Here is a 19710-nt window from a genome sequence, read left to right as displayed (position 1 = left end):
ATAAGTTTTGTTTCTTCCGGGACTGGGGACTTTGTGTTGTCTTTCTCTTCTTAGTAGGAAAAGCAGAACAGCATCACTTTCCTGTACGGCCCCCAGGCAGGGTGACAGGGAGAAGCTGTCGGGGGTATTTTTAGCCGGGTGTACAAAGCCCTTGCTGTGGCCTCCTCTCTGTGCCGTGCCTGGCTTCGGGGAATTATCTCACACGGCCGGCCGGCAGCCACTTCCAAAGCCACTCTGTGACCCCTGCCTGAATTCTTTCCTCATTATGAATTGCTCACCAGATCCCTGACCAACACTTGGAGCCATTTTATGTGTGTACGCACCTCGGGAAAACCAGCTCACTCCCTTGCCCCTCCTACAAGGTTCAGGGCTGGCTGTTTTGCTTGTAACTGGGAGAGGAGGCCCAGATGCAGAGTTTAAAGCAGAAAAGAGTCCTGGTGATGAGTTAGATTGTGCTCCCCAAACTTCAGCTCTTCCTCCACGCTCTTTAGGATTCTTGGTCTGAGCTGAGATCTACCTGTGTGATGACTTAATTTAATGTTCACCTTCCACTCACTTTTTTTTTAAGCTCCAATAAATCTGGCCTTGTCCAAAGCAATCATGCCCTTGAAATAATTGATTTGATAGGCTAGTTATATATTTCTGATACTCTTTAATAAATTGTAACTAGTAAAACAAAAATATATGTCCTGTTGGGTACTATCTAATTCTAGAATCTTGCTGTAGACTACCAGATTTACCTGGGCCAAGCTTTGGCAAACTCCCTACTGTCTATCAACCCTTACGTTGTGCAGAAGAAGAGGGAGAGGCATGGAGGAGGGGCGGGCTGGCTGATGGGGCCCAAGAACTGGTCATTGTATCAGGCCAAGGGATGTAAGGGGTCAGAGGCATGGTGTGCTGCAGCCTTTAGTACTGTCTCTCTTTCTAGCACTGGGCAAGACCATTTTTGGCCCCACACTTGAACTAGGCTGGGAGGATCTAGGTGGGATGGGCACGAAGCATCTTGGGGACGGGGTGTCCCAAAGGAGGGCCAGCCCAAGGCCCAGGGCCCAAAATGGCGTCTTTCCCAGCATTCTCTGAGGCCTCTGGTTCTCTCTGCCCCTCCCGTCAGGCTCCTTTTGGCTGGAGTGGGTCCACAGAGGCCAGAAGGTGAATCCCCTCTCTAGGTAGATCTGGAGGCGCAGAACGTTCCCCTGAGCCCTACAACCTATGCTCTTGGCGCTCTGACCCTGTGGGCTCCTGGGGGCCTCGCACTGCCTCTGGGCCTCTGCCTCCCTGTGTGTGCTTTGAGAGGAGGCTGGCAATGGTGGGCACCCCGCAGCACTGGGGCCTCACTGCTGCTCTCTGTCCTTTCCCACTCTGCCCACAGGTTGGAGACCCTGGCTGGGCCCCTGGCCCAGTGCCCGCCGCCTGCCCCTCCCGCTGAGAACAGGATGTGGGTGTCAGGAGGTGAAGGAGAGTGTGGGGGTCGGGATGGGGAGTGGCCTCGGGACGGGACTTCCTGAAGCCAGATCGGTTTACCACAGTCAGTTGGGCCCAGGACCGCACAGCTGTGAGTTATAAATGTCCCTGTCAGAGCCCGGGCCGAGAGGCCCTGCTGCTGGCAGAGGCGCCAGGGCCCACAGCGCCCACCCTGGGAGCACCCCCCCAGCCGAGGGCCCGTCCTCTCAGAGGTCCTCCCCCAGGGTCCAGCCCTCACGACCTCTGGGCTCTCCTGCCTCCTCTCGGAGAGAGATGGGTCTAGTACAGCCTTCCCCTGCTCACCCCTTGCCCTTCCAGGTGCAAATCTTGTGGTCCCAGTTACCGGGAGAGCTCCCAGAGGGCAAGGACCATTCTGGGTCTGCACCCGGCAGGAACCTGAAGCTTGGTGCACAGCCAGCCACTCAACGACCACTGTAGGGGTGACTGTTCCAACTCAGCAGCCTGCTTCCCACGGCCCCACCCGCCCCTGCCTGTCCACCAGGGCACATACCGAGGGGGAGTGGGAAGGGAGAGGGGCCTGGCCTGCCACACCTAGTCCGGGTGAGTAGGAGCAGCAGGGCTGGCCACTAAGCCTCTGGGCACAGGGCTCTGTGTCCTGCATATGCAGAGAAGACTCCTTCAGAGACCTTCCCTGAGGTACCCATTTTCCTTTGTCTGCTCCCTCAGAGCTCCCTCCATCTGGGGTGTGAAGTGTAGACTACAGCTCAGAGGCCAGCCTGCACATAACACCGCTGTCCATAGGGTGAGAAGACAGGTCCCTGGGACCCCAAGGCTGGGCCATCCTGTCAGGACCACCAAAGTGGGCAGCACAGGGCTGGGCCACAGAAATACAATCACAATAACAGAAACAATCAGGAATGGCTCAGGCTGCAGGGCCTGAGGCTTATACAATTTTGGAGGCCCTGTTTTAAAAATTATTTAAAATTACAAATATATATTTAGATCAGAAAAGAAATCACAACAAATTCCTAGATTCTTAGGAATCCATGCCCCTTTCTCATGAGGCCCCTGTTTAACAGTTTACCAGAAATACTTACATAGAAATGTTCCTGTTTGCAAACTGCTGCCCCTCCCACCTAGAACACTCTATAGCTCCCAGCAATTCCCAGCCTTCACCAGGGCTGTGCCCAGGAGAGGCCAGGATGCCTAATCTTCATGTGCTTCCCTGTAAGCCTCCCTCTAATCATAATAAGAGTGATGAAATGGATAGTGATATTTAACCTTTAGCTGTACTGTTCTAAGCACTTTATGTAAATTAATCCACTTAATCTTACCGCAACCTATGAGGTCAGTACTATACCCATTTTTTACAGATGAGGAAACAGAAGGTTAAGAAACCAGTCCAAGGTCACACAACCAAGATGTGAACCCAGACAGCCTGGCAGGGATGCCATTGCCAGCCCTTCACCACTTCTCTCCACCTCCCTCAAGTGACCAGAAGGGTCTCCTTCCCTGAGAGGCTTCAACAGCAGCAGCAACCTAGGGCTGACTCTGAGTAGGCCCCCTTCTGATGAAATCATTCATTCATTCCACACAGATGCACTGAGCACCCAGCACACCCCAAGATCTCGGCAGGAAACAGGGGCCTCCTGCTTACCTCACCCTGCCCAAGGCAGGGCTGGGGTCCTCGCCACAGACAGAAGTGGGCACCGTCTTGACTTCCTGGGACAGGCTGGGGGGTCCTAGAGACGAGCTGGGCCTGCCCCAAGGAGACCCTGGAGGGTGGGGAGAGGGGGAAGGTTTGCCAAAAGTCACATGGCCTGTTGTCCAATTCTCTCATTTTACAGATAAGAAAAGGTGGTCTGGAGACGAGTGACTTCCTGAGGGTCCCCTGAGAGTGGTGACCTACATGAGTTCTGAGACTATCCTTCTGGAGGGGTGGGGCAGATCCTGGAGGACTGGGGTGGCCAAGGCCAGGCCTGGGGGAGGAGGCAGGTGCCTTTTGGCCCCCTAGGAGCAGTGCCTTTGTTTTCTCTCTTTGTTTTCCATCTGCCCTCAGCCCCAGCGGCCTTCCCAGCTTCCCCTGATTGTGTACAGGGCGATAAAGGGGCTGATGAGAGGGAGATCTCTGGCGGCACAGACACAGCGGCGGCGGGTGGGTGGGTGGCCGAGGGGGCCCCTGGAACTGGGCTCACTGCCGGCTGTACTGAGTCTTCCTTTGAGGGACACTTTGCACATGACTCTCAGAACCCTTTCAGCACAACTGTCCCCATCTTATAGAGGAGGAGACTGAAGCTTCGGGAAGCAGCAGCCAGGCCCGGAACCCTGGCCCTTGGACCCCAAAGCCTTGGGGATCTCCAATGGGCCAATGGGCCACGCTGACCCTGACCCTTAGCTCTCTGGCCACCCAGACAACACCTGGCCTCGTCAAAGCTGTTATCCCTTTAACTCGAGAACTGGGCATTTTCAGATTGGCCAGGAAGAAAGAGAGCAGGGGCCAGTCAGTGTCTCACCTATCAGTGCCAGGGGAAACAGGTGCACCGCATGTCCACGTGAAGTGACACACTCACAACTGGTGGCTTGGTGGGAAATGGGGTAATGTCCAACCTCCTGGCCTCCCCCAACAGAGTCCCAGTGAAACTACCTTTAGGAGGACAAATGACTGCTCTCTTGTGGGCTAATTCTGACCAACTGCAGGGCTGGGGAGAGAAGGGCACAATCTGAGGGCACCATCTGCCCAGTCATGGGATGGGGCAGTGGTGGCTGCAGACCTGGCCCACCTTGCCCCAGGTCACTGCTGACCCTGACCTCAACTGCCTGGCCTCCTGACCTGGTCTTCTCAGACCCTCCTCAAGTTATCAAATAACCCACCTTATTAGGTACTGTAAGCCGTGTCCATATTCCATCTTAATTCTTTATGTACTTAAAAATGTATCGACCAGGTGCAGTGGATCATGCCTGTAATCCTAGCACTTTGGAGGCCGAGGCAGGCAGATCACCTGAGGTCAGGAGTTCAAGACCAGCCTGACCAACCTGGTGAAACCACTTCTCTATTAAAAATACAAAATTAGCTGGGTGTGGTGGCGCATGCCTGTAATCCCAGCTACTCGGGAGGCTGAGACAGGAGAATCACTTGAACCCGGGAGGCAGAGGTTGCAGTGAGCCAAGATAGCACCAGTCTGGGCAACAAGAGCGAAACTCCATCTCAAAAAAAAAACTATTTAATTATTTATATCACTTTAAACCAATTACTTTTTTTTTACTTAGCCTCATCAAAAGCACTATGATCTGTGAAATCATGGGTTTGATGTATTAATTATATTTTTTTCCTTAGTTACATGAACATACATACATAGTGTTAAAATTTGACACCCTCACATGTGTCCGGATAGCCCACAGGGTGCAAGGCCAGTCCTGGGGAAGTCTCGATCCAGGTTGGGAGAAAGCCTAGCTAAGTGCGGTCAGGGTGCCGTGGGGCAAAGCCCAGGGCTGCCCAGGGAAGTAGAAGGAGGTGGAGGTTTTCAGAAGGGTACACAGAGGGTTCAGTTTGGGCCATGGGCTAAGTGTTCCTTTCCTCTGCATGAGTTGGAGTCTGGTCCTCATAGTTCTCCAGCAGCAGATAAAGCCACCTCCCTGCAAATTCCTCCTGACAACAGCATACAACAGTGGGATGGGCACTGGAGTCCAGTCTAGAATAGCAGTCTGACTCTGTCCCTGGTCACTGTTTTGCTGGGAAGTGCTAGGCCTCTCTGGGCCTCAGTTTCTCCATCTATACAGAAGCGGTGAGTGAGCCACAGGTTCCTCCCAGCTCCACCAATCAGACTGCAGCACCTTCCCCCTACCCCGCCCTGAGCCCCAGTGGCATCTGGTGCTCCTGGTGACCCCGGGCTTCAGACAGGCCCTCGAACCCCCCAGGTGGGCCTCCCTTGACCCCTTCCTCCCATATCTGATCAGGGGCCTCAAGTGGTGTCCGGGGTACAAATGGGAGAGAGGGCCATCCTGTGTGACAGCTATAAAATCCGATAATCAGCTAATCACCAGCAAATTAGCATCCCATCTTTACATAGAACAAATATAGTATTTACGTAAAAGTTGTTAGGAGTTTCTCTCTTTTTAATTAGCAGAAATAAATGCAAAATGAATGGTAATTAGGCAGCTGATGGATTCGGTAGTACAATTATGCCTGCGGCAATGCCCCAGTCCTTAAACACTGCATGCTCCGAGGAATCAGAGGAGCCTATTTATATGATTTATTTATAAAACAAAGTTAACAGAAACAGAGGGGCGAGGTCTGGGCACTGCTGGAGGAGGGGTCTTGGCTGCAGAGGCAAGGCCCTGGGAGGAGAGGGAGCTTCAGTGCCCAAGGAATAAGGGGGAGGGGGGTGCTTAGTGTTGAGCTATGAAAATGCACTACCAAGGCCCCCATGTGTCTATTTCAGGCCAGGCATGCGTCGCTAGGAATGGCCTCCCTGGCAGGAAGCAGGCTAGGGCAGTATGAGGGGCTGGGAGCAGCTGTTTTTATACTCTTGTCTGTCTCTTTCTCTTCCCTGGTCCCTACTTCTCTTTTCTTTGCTGGCCCTATACTTTCACTGAGCACTTCTCTGTGCTGTACCCCTGAGGTGCAGAGGGAAGGGAATATTCTTCCTTTCCTCCCGGAACTCCGGAGAAACCAGATCCAGGAATAATGGAGGCCAACACAGTGGAAATAAGTTCCAGACCAGCAGAGCACCCAATGCTGTGAGAGTACAGAGGCAGGAACCCAGAGGAAGCAGTCCTGAGGAAGAGGCACAAATTGGGTTTTGAAGGATGCACAGGAGTTTTCTGAGAAGGTGGGAAGTAGCCAAAGGACCTGCATGTGAAAAGGCAGGGAGGTAGGAAACAGCATCATGTGACTGCAGGAAAAGAGTGTACTAGGGGGTGGGTGCTGGAGAAGCAAGCAGGGTCTTGGATGCTATTCTAAGGGTTTGGACTTGATCCTAGAAGCTGTGGAAAGGTCTGAATCAAGGGAGTGGACAGCCTCTTTCCACCGACAGTTCTTTTCTTAGCTTCCCCTCCCCCACCCCAGAGCCAGCAAGGGGGCCAGGTCGACAGGTCATTAAGAGGCAGCTGGTCCAGCTCATCGGAGCAGGAGGCTAACCTGATTACAGGGACAGGAGGTCTGTCTGCATGGGAGGGAAGGAGGAAGGGAGAAAAAAGGGAAGTGGGGCCTGCTGAGCTACCCCTGAACTCAGGGGTGAGGGGCCAGTCTTCCCTAGAACATAGTCCCTGGCCCTGCCCCCACCCCACTGCCTCGCCAAGCCTGAGGGAGGGGAGAGAACACTAGCTGTGGGGCCTCATCGCCTTCTCCCAGACCCAAACCCCAGCTCACCACTGCTTTGTGCTGTGACCTTGAAGAGCCATTTCCAATTCTGGGCCACACATTCTAGCCTCCAAAACAAAGGCTTGAATTAGAATAGGGGAGAGGCAGCAAATTTGGCCCCCAGTCTCATCCCATGTAGTATACTTTTACGGGCATGGGTTGTCCAAACTTTTAGGAATTTAGGTGGGGCAGGCACTCTCCAGAATGCCACAGTCCTCGCTGCTCCCTGCTGCCTCACTCCAGCCCAATACACAGGCTTGTGTGGTATGCTGCAGGCAGCAGCTGAGTGGAGACACCTGCACGAGGACCTGGGCTCAGACAGACAGAAAGCCCGGCCGAAAAGGCTGGTGATCAGAGTAGCTCCCCTGCCATGTATTACCCTTGTAGGAGGAGACATGGGAGCCACTGCTGCACTCAGGACTTGGAGTGGACAAGCAGCCCTTCCCTCTCTCCAGTGACTACCCTGACTCAGTCTGCCGGCCTCTAAAGGGGAACAATATTACCTGCCCACCCAAGCCCCGGGGTCATTAGAAAGCTCAGAGAAGCCCGTGCACGTGGCAGTGATCTGAAAGTCAAAGCCCAGGGTGGTGGTTTAACCGTGACTTTGAACACTGCAGGTTCTGAAGGATTTCACAAAGGGAAGTTTTACACTCCCCAGCGCAGACAGCTCTCAAACCTCCAGAGCCTCCCTTTAAAACAGCAGTGCTCAAAGGTCTTTCAGCAGCCCTGGCAAGGTCTAGAAATGGTGTCTGAGCTGCTATCTGCCATCACTCTCAGGAACGCGCTCTGAACTTGTAAGGGAAGACAAAGATCACACCGCACCACTTCTCTGCTCTGTAAGTTGTGCTCCTGCCTTTGGCCAAAATCAATACAAACCTCCACTATGATTGTTCCACCAGAACAGGGGCCGGGCCCTTGCGATGACATTCCAGCCCCGGCCAGCACAGAGGGTCTCCCTTTATCACATGACTTCAGCCCCAACTCAGGGGGCAGCAGAGTGTGGGGTGGAGGTGGGGTCCTGAATGAGGGGGACAGCACAGGGGAGAAGCAGAGGGGGCCATGCAGAGCTGCTCTAAGTGCCTCTCCAAAGACAAGCCTGGTGCTATTCATCAACTGGTTTTCAGGGCTGTGAGAAATCAATGGCATTTGTGCTGCAAACTCATCATTAGGACAGGAAAAACTCTGCAATGGAATTGATTTGTTTAAATATAATAACACAATTTAACAGAGAACTGTGGGGGTGGGGAAGGGACCGAGGCAAACAAAACAGGCACGACAGCTCAGAGAAGAGGGAGATAAACCCCCTGAAAAACCTTCCAGTGTGGCTGCTGAGCCCCAGTGCCACCCCCACCTATCCCCAATCCCCCGCCACCGAAGAGGCCAGAGTGGGCACGTGCTGTTCTCCTGCACAGAGTAGCTCAGGATGGGTCTCAGAAATGTCCTCAATGGGCTGTGGATGGGCCCAGAGGCCTGGCTGGTCATTGCTGCATTGTTCTTGGAGGTGACTTTGCTTGGTGAATATCGGTTCAACCCAACAAATTCTTATTAGGCATCCACTGTGGTCCACGCACCTGTGCAGAGCTGTGGGGGACATGGGAAGAACTCCTGGCCATAGCCTGAAGGCATTCCATGGCAATGGGGTGGATTAGGCAAGAATGCAAGGCTAGGGCAGGCTGGCTTCCTGGAGTCTCAGGAGATGTCAGGCGGGGGTGCAGCGGGATGCTAGAGCAGGAGGAAGACAAAGAGGGAACAATCCGGGCAAAAATGCAAGGACCCTTCAAAGAACTGGGAGGGCCCCATTTGGAAGACGGTGCTCATTTCATAGATACCTGCCTGATGATGACTGATGGGAGCTCACTTTACTGATCCTTAAAATGTTCTGGGACCCTGCAAACACTTCATAAGTGTCACTTTATTGAATCCCACTATCCTGTGAAGGACAGAATATTATTACCCACATTTCAGAAATGATGTCATTGAAGCACCGAGAGGTTAAGTGACTGCCCAAGGTCACACGGTTAGTCAGTGATGGAGCCGGAATCAGACCCTCATATTATGACCCCAGCGCCTATGCACCAACCATGGCGCTTTCCTGCCATCGTCGGACCTTGGTCTGCATGTGTGCTGGGGAGACAGATAACTCCTGCCCTCTGGGAGCTGAGGCATGAGATCCACTGGGCAACCGCATGGCAGCAGCTCAAGGGGGAGTCTGAGAAGGGCACGGCAGGGGCACTGCATCCATTTGGCACCCGGCTGCAGCTCTGCTGCAGGCTCAGCCCTGTATACTGGGTAGGGTTGGAGTGTTGACTGGACAGCGCTGGGCCTGGCACTCAGGGTGTCCCCAGACCTTTCACATGACCTTGGGGTTGGAGGGTGGAGGGCACAAGCAGGCTGATATTAGGGAAGGCCTGGGCAGCTCTGGGCAGCCTTTCTGAGCTCAGTAAGGGCGTTAATGTCAGCCTCAAAATTCTGACTTTATGCAAGGTGATGGGGGAAGCCAGGGAGGGCTGGAAAGGGCTCAGGGATTCAGAAGCAGGAAGATGGTCCCCAGCAGGGGTGGGATGCTGAGAGGGTCACAGATCCAGAGGTGGTTAAGGGGGCCTAATCAACTGTTGGATGTGGGGGTCAGGGAAAGTGAGGTGTCAAGGATGACCCAGGCATCTCCCCGCAGCCCTCTGGGGGCTTGGATGCCCAGCTTTGCTGAACCAGCAGCTGCCTGCATCAATATGAATTGACCCAGAGCCCAGGGAGCACTGCTCCCCTCCCCCAGGAAGCCCTGACTTGTGGGAGGGCACTGCAGGCCAGCAGGCCACCACCAACTCCGCTCTGTCCCCCTGCTGACCTTTCTCCTTTGTCAGCAGTGCACTCCATCAATGCACCGGAAGGGCCAGTGCGATCCCTCCCAACTGCTCAGGCCAGGGCTGGGGGCAGGGGCTCGCTCTGCCCTCCCTCTTTCAAGGAAGAGGTTTCCTGAACGTCTCCAGAAAGCTGGGAGCAAAGCCACTAAAGCCCTCAGTGCAAATAGGGAGACTGAGGCCTGGTGAGGGGCAGCTCAGAGTCCACCAGACAACTGCAGTCACAGCCTTGAGCAAAGAGCCCACCAGGCATGAGTCATGCCCCTCCTGCTGGCAGAGGGGAGGGAAGAGAGGAAGCCAGAGAGGAGACTGGAGCCAGGCCCTGGGGGATGGGCAGGCACAATCTGGCTGGGGGAGGGGCCTATGAGGTGTGGGAAGGGGCCGAGCGACTGCACCAGCAAGCCCCGGCGCAAAGAAGAGGATCCTGTGGGCTTCAGAGTGGGGCCAGTGGACTCAGGCAGGCCTTGGGTGGTCAACCATCCTGGTTTGCCCACAAGTGACAGGTTTCTGGGACACAGAATTTTCCATGCTAAAACCAGGACGGTCCCAGGCAATCTGGACGGCCACCCTAGTGGGGCTGATGCTGAACTCTGGTTTTCAGTTCAACTACTCTCTGTGTCTCAGTTTCCTCATCTGGAACTCAGAGCTTATAACAGTACCTTGTGTATGGTTGCTGGGAGGTGGGGGAGAGCGACATTAAATAATGTACTTAAAGTGCTTAGCATCCGGCACAGCATCTGATAAAAATGATTAAACAAACGGCAGGTGGCTGCTGTTATTACTCCCAACTGCTAGACTATTCTTACTACTATGAGTACCAGCTAACACATACCAAGTGTTACCCTGCACCAGACTTTCTAAGTACTGTGCATATGTTGCTAATCTAATCCTTACAATACTTAACGGGGAAGGAAGTATTATCATCCCCATTTTCAGATGAGGAAATTGAGGTGTGGACGGGTTAAGCACGCCCAGGCTCTCACACCTGCCAAGCATAGAGCACTGAAAACCACTTCTTTTTCCACTGGAATGATCCCAAAGCCCGGGAGATGCTGGCCAATGTCAAAATGATTATAGTCACACTGACCCAGGGCAAGAACTGGACAAACACACAGGCCACTCTGGAGGTGCCCTGGGGATTGGCAAGCATACCCTGTTTTCAGGGAGACTGAGTCCCTAATCCTTAGCCTGGGTCTTCAAGACCTTCCCCTTCTGGTCCAATCAATCTAATTTATTTGAGTTCCAGGGTCTATTTACACAGCAAGAGAAAGGAACGCCCCATGATGTACACACGCCTCCTCCTGGCCCCAGGGGCTCCACTCTTGATCAGGCATGTTTTGCCCACTGCGATTCATTCTGCAACAACACTGCAAAGGTCAGATTTATGCCCATTTCCGAGATGAGAAAAGAGAGGCTTGGAAATGTGCTATGGTCACACAGCTGGATTTAAACTTGTCCAGCTCCGAAGCCTGGGCTCCTCTTGGTTGCTGGTATGACAAAATGAACAACAGCATGAGGGCAGAGGGCCACACTGCATATGTCTGGGTCGAGTATGGTGCAGGGAGAGGTGAGTACTAGAAAACTCCAAGGAGGGCAGAGCCCCCTCTCTTAGAGCAGGGGAAACTCTGGCAGCTCAAAGAAGGTACCCAAGCACCCAGGGGTGGAGTAGTCAACCTGGACGGGTACTGCACCCAGGGAGAAAAGGGGGAGGGAGACCTGAGGCAGGAGACCATCACCCTGCTGCCTGGAGGGGAGGGAGGTCTTGCAGAGACCCCTCTTTAGACTCAGAAGCTGAGCATGCAATGCCTCCTGTCCCAATCCCTAGGAAGTTCTCAGTACAAGGAACTGCATGCTTGCAAAGCAATTAGCTTCCAGCACCCAGGAAAAAGGTCGCTGAAGGGGCAGGCAGGCGCTGGCTGAGCAGTGGCCCTGGGAAGCTGGGCCCTGTTATTTTTAGCATCTCAATTCAAGAGGGAGGAGGCCCTCCTTCCCACCAGGTAAATGTCAGCGCCACTGGCAGCCCCAGCCAATTAAAGCAGCTGGAGCCAAAGAGGGAAGACAGAGACTGGTGGCCTCTCCTGCTGGCCCCCAGCAGCTCCTGCAAAGGGCCTGCTCCTGACTCACCTCCCGCATGGCCCTGAACAGGAAACACTGGCTCGGTCTAAAAAGGCTGAGCAGGGGCCTGGTTGGAGTCCTGGCTGGGCCGTGTGACCCTGGTCAAGTCTCATGCCTTCTCTTCTCTGACTCCAGTTCCCCCTCTGGAAAACGCCACCCACCTCCCCACCCCGCCCCAGCCCACTTGATATTATGAGGGTGACATGAGTCAGGGGTTGTGAGGATAAGAGAAGCTTGCCACCCCCTGCTGTGGGGTGGCTGCTTTATTATTCCAGAAAAGAATGGACTTCCCGAGCAGGAACCTGGGCCATCTGACGGGGCCTGAGCTGGCTGCTGTGCAAACTGCTGGGGGGATTTGCGCAATCCCGGGGACTTGTAGTCCAAGGAGCCCATGGCTGGCGCTCTGCTGATAGGAGAGGCATGAGAGAGAGGCCGCTGCAGGTCAGTGGAGGCTCTGCAAACACAGACCGGCCGAGCCCAGGGCTACGGGGAGGAGCCATACCTGGAGAGGGCACCAGGCACCCAGAGCGCCGGCAGCATGCCTGGCACTGGCATGGCATTTCCTCTGCATCAGGGTATTAGCCAGCTGCAGCCTTGGGAAGGAATAAATATTGTCCCCTCCCTGTCCCCAGCAGGAGGGAAGGAGGCAGAAGGAGGAAAGAGGGAGTTGGTCACAGCAAAGAGAAGGGAGGCGCATCTCTCATTTTATCCTGGGACCCAGATCCTTAGTCTGTAGTGGGGGCTGCCCCAGGGACCTAATCCCTCATCCTCCCAGGTTGGTCCAGCCTGGCAAACCCCAGAAATCTTAGGTCAGCTCTCCTCCACTGGGGAGAAGCCTTGGGTCCAGCAGCAGCCTTCTGGGCCAACTGCCCCCGAGGTGCTGGGGAAGCCCATACTTCCCTCAGCTCATATCCCCAGCACCAGCTCAAAGCCTCCAGAAGCAGACTCTTCCACTGAGGCACTTCCCTGCTGTGGCTCCCCAGGTGCCTGAAGCTCAGAGGAGATAAAAGGGAAACTGAGGCACAAAAGTGGGGCAGCGATCTACTCAGGGGCATTTAGCAAGTTAAAAGCAAAATATAACCTTCTTTCCTTCTGCCGTCTCCAACCCCCCGGGGGCACCTCCAGCCTCATTTCTTTCCCTGAGCAGTCCTAGCCTCCACAAAGCCCCCGTTATCTGCCCCAGTGTGGCTGCCACAGGGTCTTGGCCCAGCTGTTCCCTTTGCGTGGAATGCTTTCAGTTTGGTTCACAGTCTGGTCATTCTTTGGGGCTCAGCTGGCACTCACCTCCTCCAGGAAGCTCTCCCTGACCCCTGAGGCCTTCAGAGCCCCTAGACTCTGGCCCTAGGTAATGCCATGCTGCCTGTGGTCAGCAGCCTCCCAGATGGTTGAGCCTGCTGGACACTCTGCTAAGCCTTGGCAGAGGGGGCTGATGAGGGAAAGGGCAGCCCCTGGTTTCCTGAGTCCACTTTATTTCTTCACTCCCTTGCCCCTTATAAGCCTCACACTAGGCCCTGACTCTGAGGCGTTGCCCCTAGCCCTGACCACTGGGCCTACAAATCCCGGCCTCACTGGGGCTCTCTGGGTAAATGGATGACAGGATAAGCCCTTGCTTGTGGTGGTGAACCTCTCACAGCAGGAGGCAGAACACAAATGCGGCTCCACGGAGCCAGGTCTGCGGGTTCCCGTGCAGCTCTCAGTCCCAGTTCTGGGTGGCTCTCCACAGGTCCCCAGAGCTTCCTTGGCCCTTCAGGGTCAGTCCTGCCTTTCTGCAGATAGAAGGCTCCTATCGCTGCTGCTGGTCCCTGCCCCTGCCAGCCTCTGCACCCCACGTAGCCTACACAGTTTAGTGTGGCCCTGCACTCAGCTGATAGCCTGAAGCGCCATGTTGGCTACCTTGGGGCATGCCCTCCTATCTCTGGGCCTCAGTTTCCTCATCTGTGCCATGAGTGGGGTGGGTAAAATGATTTCTAAAGACCACTCCTCCCAACACGAGAGAGAGGCTGTGGTTTTGTTTTTATTCCAATAAAGATGTCACGCTTGTGGCCCCACCCAGTGTCTATTACTTGCTGCAAGGTCGCTGAGGCTTCAGACCTAGGAACACAGGCACGGCCAAGGCTGTCCTCTGCCCCAATGTGTGGCCTGGGTGTGTGGCTCATGAACCAGAAAGAGACAAACTCCAGAGCTCAAAAAGAGCCAGTGGGGCAAACATCAGTGGGAGGGAGAAGCGCCCTCAGTAAGTAACACCCAGGAAACTCTTTACAACCTCACACTCCTACCAGAGTGAGCACACACCATCCATGAAGCATGTCCAGGACTCTGGGACGGCCAGAGGGAGACCCAGACCTACCTCTCTTGGGAAAGATGCTGCCTACCTGCTCTAGCCTCTGTACCCACCATGAGGAATGCTGTGTGTCCCCTGGGCTGGTCTCTGAGCCTCTCTGATCCCACTGTGTCACTGAGCAATGCCTGCCCCAAGCTCTGAGCTGAGGTCAGGCCCATGGCAGATGGGGTTGGGGGAGGTGTGCAGATTATGGCACCTGGCTCCATCGTCGGTCGCTTTATCTTGCAGCATTTGAGAAGACTGGCTTTCCCCTTTTGGTAGAAAGCCCCAGCGCCTGGTCCAGCAGAGGTGCCTGGGTTGCTGAAGAGGCCGTGGTGGAGCATGAAGGTCCGGCCAGTGGACAAGCCTCCAACCTTGCTCTTCCTGCTGCCACAGTTCCTGGGTGAACTAAGCCTTAGACTGGACCACACCTCACCCTTGCCCTAGCTTGCAAGCTGAGGCCAGCCCTCCTAGCTCTCACAAAGGAGGTGCCACTGCCCTGCAGTCTCTTTTAGCTCCCCACTCCCTGCAGGTTCATGGCCAAACTCTGTGGCCTAGCATTCAAGGCCCTCAGGGGCTGCCTCAGCTGTGGCTGAATGAATCTTCCTCCCCAGCCGGACTGCCCTGACCCATGCCACCAAGTTGTGCAGAGACCCCAGGAAGACCCTACTCTTCCACTCTGTATAGGAACCCCACTCACCTTACCCCTCCACCAGGAAGTCTTCTCTGGCTGCCTCCTACAGCATGAGGAAAGAGCTGCACCTACCTAGCAACCCTGCACTGGAGACTGTGACCTCTACTCAGAACTCCGGACCTGGAGCTGTGCTCTCCCAGCTCAACTGAAGATTCACTATTGGATACCAGGGCCTAGCACGGTGCAGGAGCACAAGGAAGTGTTCAACACCAAGCTGGCTGATGGACAAAATGGATCACCCAGCAAACAAGCAAGTATCTGTGACAGGCAGTTTGTTGTGGTAGGGAAAACACATATTATGGTGTCAGATAAAACTGGGCTGAGTCCTAGCTCCACTATAACCTGTGTGACCTTGGCTAAGTTTCTTAACCTCTCTGTGCTTTGAGTTTTCTCATTTGTACAACAGGATAGTCCCAACTTCAATGGGTTGTTGACACCCTTGAAGACTGCAGTTTGTAATCCCTGACCTACCCCAATCCTCTGATTTTACAGACCAATAAACAGCTGCTCAGAGAGGGGCAGCAACTTGTCCAAGGTCACACAGCAGTTCTTAATGGGACTGAGGCTTGAACACAAGTCCTGCTCAGAGGGCCCACCAGGACAGCAGTCCCACCCTCCTGACCTAGAGGGGCATCCTACCTTGGGCAGGAATAAGCAGTGAGCTGCAAACGGATCCAAGCTTGGGTGGGGGTTGTGGAGTCATAGCAGGCTGCAGAGGCTGGGGTGGAGGGCCTGGGCTGCAGGCCACAGATTTCACGCAGTGGGAGGAGAGGTGTGCATTCTCAGCTGGCGCTGAAGATTGACAGGCATGCCATATGCGGACCCTGGAATCCCAGCTCCGTGTGGCCACGGGCTGGGCCCTGGCCAGGCCTGCTGTGAGCTGGGCTTGGCATTCAAGGTCTTCACGGCCAGCCCCAAACCGCCTATGTAACCCTGGAAGTCTGCTGACTGACAACTTAGGGTGTGCACGCCGGCAGCCTAAAGCCACACACCAGGGGCTGGAGGGGCTGGCAAGGAGAGTGCAGCCCTCACCCCAGGTGGCTGCCCACAGAGCTCTGAGCAACAGCTGTTTGGGATTGCCTCATATGAAATCCAAATCCAGCCCAACCCCAATCCCTGATCTCCCTTTCCACCTTTTCTTAAAAGACCGCACAACCATGCTGCTCAGTGGAGGAAACCCTCCTGTGTGGCCACAGCCCTGGAGTCCACCCCCTACTCACTCCCGCTACTGCCACCTCCACTCTTCATGCTAGAAAGTGCCAGAAAGCACTAACCATGCTCCAGGCATGGCTGTGAGAGTGCCCATGGCTTACTTCATTGAATCCCTCACAACTAGAGGGATATTCTCCCCATTTTACAGATGAGGAAATGGGGCACAGAGAGATGAAGTCGCTAATCAGAAGCCACAAAGAAAGGGGTAACAGAGCTGGAAAACCTCCATGCCTCGGCCCGGTCTACAGCCGCAATCTGCAAGCATCCTCCACACTCATCCACCAAGAGTGTTTTGAGTGTCTTTCGTGAAGTGCCAGCCATATGGAACAGTTTGTCATGCCCCTGACATGATACCCCTCTCATCTGTGGCCAGCCTTTGCCTGCGGTTGCAGCCCAGGCCAGCTAGGGCCTTCTCACCTCTGCCCCAGACTTCAGAGCCATGTATACCTGGCTCTAGTCCGCCGAGCCACGTGAACTGGGCCACATCACTTGTGGGGAAAAGCAGGGCTGGGCGCTAGTCTGCTCTAGCTGGCTGGACCTCTGTGCTCTACCAGGCCCTCTTCAGCAACCCACATACCTCTCCTGGGCCAGGGGCTGGAGCTTTCTACCAGAAGGGAAAAGCCAGTTTTCCCAAATGCTGCAAGATGAGGCGGCCGAGGGTGGAGCCTAGGTACCACTCTCTGCTGCCACTGTCTACACCCCTACCCGATGTGGGTCTGACCTCAGCCCAGGAACTTAGGATGGTTGTACCTCTGAGCCTCTGTTTTCCTATCTAGCAAATGGGAATAGGGCCTTTCAAGAGCTCTCCAGGGTGTGATGGGTGTGAAAGGACTTCGCACACTGTAGAGAACTCTATAGTGCAAGAGGTCATTGCAGCTACTGAAGGTATCACAGAGTAAAGGTTGGAAGGGAGGAGCTGGGGGTCAAAGAAATCTCCATGACATCTAACCTGCAGGAGTGAGTCTGCCAAGGAGAGACGGGAGGGTGGGCAAGGAGCAGTCCAGACAGGAGGCTCTGCAAATAAAACAGAGTAGACTCCCCATACCCTCCACTGCCCAGCCAGGTGGATTTGGAAAAGCACAAAAAACCAGGCCACCAAGGTAGACAGGGGCAGCGCTGGAAGGTAAATGGGGTGGGTCAGGAGAGCCTTGAACATCACTACCTGACGGAAAGAGTTGCCACTCCACCCCGGCCAAAGCTTCTGTCCTGGACTGCTTGGGATAAGCTAGATGCTGGCACCACTGACCCTCCTCTGCAGGCAGGAGGGTACCATCGCTCATTGGCAGATGAGGCTTATGGAGATGAGGAGGACTTGCCCAAGGTCGTGGGCCTGGTAAGTAACTGGTGGCGCCTGCACTTGAACTCAGTTCTTGGCGCTAAATCCCACAATTGCTACACTTACTCAAGCAGGGTTGGCTTCACTGGCCGTCACACAGGGCCACAAGCTTAGAAGGACCCTACTCTGCTGTCATCATCTTGAAATCCTTTATAATTCATGAACAAAGGGCTCTGCATTTTCATTTAGCATTGGACCACAATGAAATTATTTAGCTGGCCCTAATTCTAGGAGACTCTGATGGGTATTGTTGGGTGCAGATGCAGGTGCAAAGGGCCATGAATAAACTCTCACTTTTCTGGGACTTTGGTGGAGCTGAGCCTTCTGCTGGGTCTTCCTTGGCCTTTGACATCAACCTAGCAAATTTCTCCTCTTTCCAAGGCCCAGCGTAAATATCACCTCCCGGGGATCCTTCCCAATTTCCTTCCATAGTGGTACCTACCACCCATGCCAAGCAGAACCTTGGCTCCCTGTGCTGTGGTCCCACACCCTGATCCTTTAGCAGGTCACAGAGCCTCCCAGTGGATATGCAAGCAGTGGCTACCTCTCCAAAGGCCTAGGACTCCTCCAGGCCTCTTGGGTACCCCAGAGCTTTCTGCTGGCCAAGTTTCCAAAGGACAATCCTAAGGATACTTTACAAAGGAGTCGTGGAGAGGAAGTTACTAGGTCATGCTAGAAAGCAGACCCCAGAGAATAGCCTATCTTTCTATTTGCAAGAAAATGGCAGGTATGCCTGGGAATACTAGGTCAGAACTAAAGCCCAGATAATCCCAGAAGCCTCCTCGGGAACCCCCTCTAACCTGGAGGGGCTCTCTGGGAAGGAGGGAGGGAAAGGAAAAGGAAGTGTTGAATTGAGGTGGGTGCAGTGTGGTTAATAAGCACCCAATTCTGGCTGTGCTACTTCCTGGCTGAGTGGCCTGCCCTCTCTGAGCCTCAGTTTCCTTATCTGCAAAGTGGGTAATAAATGACCTATCCCTGAGAGGAGATCATGGGAGAAAAGAGCATAAATGTTCACATCTGATGACCTGGATCCGAAGCCCAGCTCCAACACTTATGAGCAGGTGTCCCTGAGAACCTCACCTGCATTTATTGTGCCTCAGTTTCCTCATCTGGAAATTGCTTGGTAAGGCCTTCTCAGGCTTCTCAAGGGGATTTAGAGCACTCATGGAGGCAATGTGCCAGTCTCCTGGCAGGGAGTCAAATGTGGTTGTTGTACCAAAGCTGGGCACTGCAGGCCCCCAACTCCTCAGGAGTCAACAGGGAAGTGCAGGTGGGAGAGCGGGAGCAGGGATGACACAGACCCCACCACCTTGGTGGAGGCGGGCAGGGTGGACTGTCATGCCCATGATTCAGAGAGTACCCAGGCCCCAGGGGATGAGAAGCCTGGAGAGGAACAGCCCCCACATCCCCACTCTCCCTGTAACCTGTTTTATTCTCATGAGACTACTAGCTTCAATTTGTTGAAGCCCTGCAGAGTGCCCAAAATTGCTCTCGGCAATCTATGCAGCAGCCTCTCATCCTTGCGGCCACCGTATAGGAGGCGGACGGGGACGATTCCTGTTTCCAGATGGGGAATGAGTCCTAGAGTGGGCAAGGGCTTGTCCATGGTCAGTCACATGGCTGGCCCTCAAGCCCCAACACCCTCCCCAACATACACACAAACAGAGCTCCAGCTCAGCCTCGGCCCAGGCTGTCCAGAGCCTCCCAGGAGCTGCTGGAAGCTTTTGCCGATGCAGAGCCATCGACCTCTGAACTGCCTCTTCTTGTTGGAATGCACCCTGCGTTGTGTGTGCATGGATATGCAGCCCCGTGTGTGTCAGAATGCTGTGTGCTTGTGAGAGTTTGTGCCCGTGTATGTGTGTAGTTCCAACACGAGTTTGTGCATATGTATGTGAGCATGCAAGTGCACGCAAGTGTTATCTGTGTGCATTCATGTGGCATGCAGAAGCGACGTCTGTGTACACGTTTGTGAGGAAGCGCACATTTGCACATCTGTATTATCTATGCACTCACCACCACTCATGTCTGTGTGTGCATGCACATCCTGCCAGGTTCTGCTCCATCTATGCTTCTGTCTCCCCACACTGTAACTCACTTGTGGTCACCTCCCCAGAATTCTCCCCCCAGCCTCTGAACCCTCTCCACGCCACTGTTATGGGGCTTGCCACATCACTGGGATCTTTCTGTTTCTCCACGGAGCAGAGAGTGGGACAGGCCCCTTTCCCTTGCACTGCAGTTGGTACCTAATCCAGGAGTTAGCACACAGTAAGTGTTTAATACAAGCTTAGGAAAACGAACTTGAGGGGCAGAGGGAAAGAAAGCCTTATCCAGCCTACACACCCCTCCTCTAGAGGGGGCCCTGGCTGCCACCTCAGAGGCACCCGGAGGCCAGGCCTG

The 19710-nt window shown here is 54.4% G+C and overlaps 1 protein-coding gene across 8 annotated transcripts in view; it reads right to left on the bottom strand.

Annotated features, from left to right (window-relative positions):
- ZMIZ1 (zinc finger MIZ-type containing 1) overlaps positions 1 to 19710 on the bottom strand; it is a 248043-nt gene that overhangs the window by 177499 nt on the left and 50834 nt on the right. Inside the window, exon 3 of one of the 8 annotated variants that reach the window (XM_016918726.4) lies at positions 3080 to 3197. The exons of the other annotated variants lie outside the window; for them this stretch is intronic. The gene's annotated coding sequence lies outside the window, so the exon portion shown is untranslated. The remainder of the gene's footprint in view (positions 1 to 3079; positions 3198 to 19710) is intronic. 8 annotated transcript variants of the gene reach the window in all.

Source organism: Pan troglodytes, chromosome 8, assembly GCF_028858775.2.
Source record: "Pan troglodytes isolate AG18354 chromosome 8, NHGRI_mPanTro3-v2.0_pri, whole genome shotgun sequence".
Lineage (NCBI taxonomy): Eukaryota > Metazoa > Chordata > Mammalia > Primates > Hominidae > Pan > Pan troglodytes.
This window is presented reverse-complemented; position numbering and strand designations above follow the sequence as displayed.